The following is a 1,386-nucleotide window of genomic DNA, read 5'->3' on the forward strand; positions in this document are numbered from 1 at the left end:
AGTTCAAATTTCAATGAGTTCTTTACATTAAATTATTTTGGCACGAGGGGATGTGGGTTAAGTTAATTGAAAATTCTTCATTTACTGGAGAAACTATTTCTGGATAAAAATGGGTTAGAAAAATTCAAAGTGAGGAAGTGGAACTTTACGCATGTAGGTATCATGGATGCTGTTATTTTAATTGTGTGATGATTCTGCTGGTAAGTTAGTTAGGAATCTAGAAAAAATACGATTAAGGATTGTTTAGATGTGTAGCTTACAATGAGAACTGATATGTATGCCCCCAATGCCTTCTCTCTTTCTTGCCCGTGAGGTTCTTCTTAATTGCTTCCTCTTATTCCTAACTCATGATTTTGGGCATTTTGCCTTTGATGATTAACTTACATTAAGGGCATGTTGCCTTTGATGCCATTTCTCAACTCTGAGTATTTCTTCCTCTGATTTCTCTTTTTGTTTTTGCCTTTGATAGCTATTTTATGATTCCATGTATTTTTCCTTTAGTAAATTACTTTTGTTTTGCCTCTGGTGAAATGTTTCTATTTTTCTTATGATAATACTCTTCTACTTTGCCTTTAATTTTTTTTTCTTCTACCTTGCTTCTGATTTTAATAATTTCATTTTGTCTCTGTTGTTTTCCATTATGTCTTTCTTCTGATCCAAATTCCTCTTATCATACAACCTCCAATTCAAGTCTCTTTGATCATGTTGCCTTTGAAACAGATTCCTCTAATCACACTACCTCTGATCCAAGTTCCTCTGATTATGTTGCCTCTGATCCAAGTTCCTCTTATCATGCTGCTTCTAATTCAAGTTTCTTTGATTATGTTGTCTCTAATCCAGATTCCTCTTATTAGACTACCTCTGATCCAAATTCCTCTTATCATGTTGATTCTGGTCACGTATCCTCTAACTCTGCTTATGGTCATGTATCCGTTGACTCTGCTTATGGTCATGTGACATTTGACTCTGCCTATAGTCAAGTAACCTCTAATTCTACTTCCTATCATGTATCCTCTAACTATGCCTCGGGTACATATCCTCTTACTCTGGTCACGTATCATTTGACTCTGCCTCTGGTCACGTATCCTCTTACTCTAATTTTGGTCACGTATCATCTAACTCTAGTCATGTGTTCTTTGACTCTGGTTATGTTGCTTCTAATCCATAGGCCCCTAGTCATGATGTCTTTGGTTAGAGCTTGACTTTGGTCATGATGCATCTGATTTGTTACTCCACAATGTGCCGCCTCTGGTCATGAGTTTTGCCTTTGGCTAAATTTGCCTCTAGTTTCAGCTCCTATTCAGGGACTTACGATTTAATTGCTACTTGATTTTTAATATATTGTTAAGTTATTTATAAGTGTTATAGATGAATAATACATTGAAT

Source organism: Cicer arietinum, chromosome 5 (genome assembly GCF_000331145.2).
Source record: "Cicer arietinum cultivar CDC Frontier isolate Library 1 chromosome 5, Cicar.CDCFrontier_v2.0, whole genome shotgun sequence".
NCBI classification, from domain to species: domain Eukaryota; kingdom Viridiplantae; phylum Streptophyta; class Magnoliopsida; order Fabales; family Fabaceae; genus Cicer; species Cicer arietinum.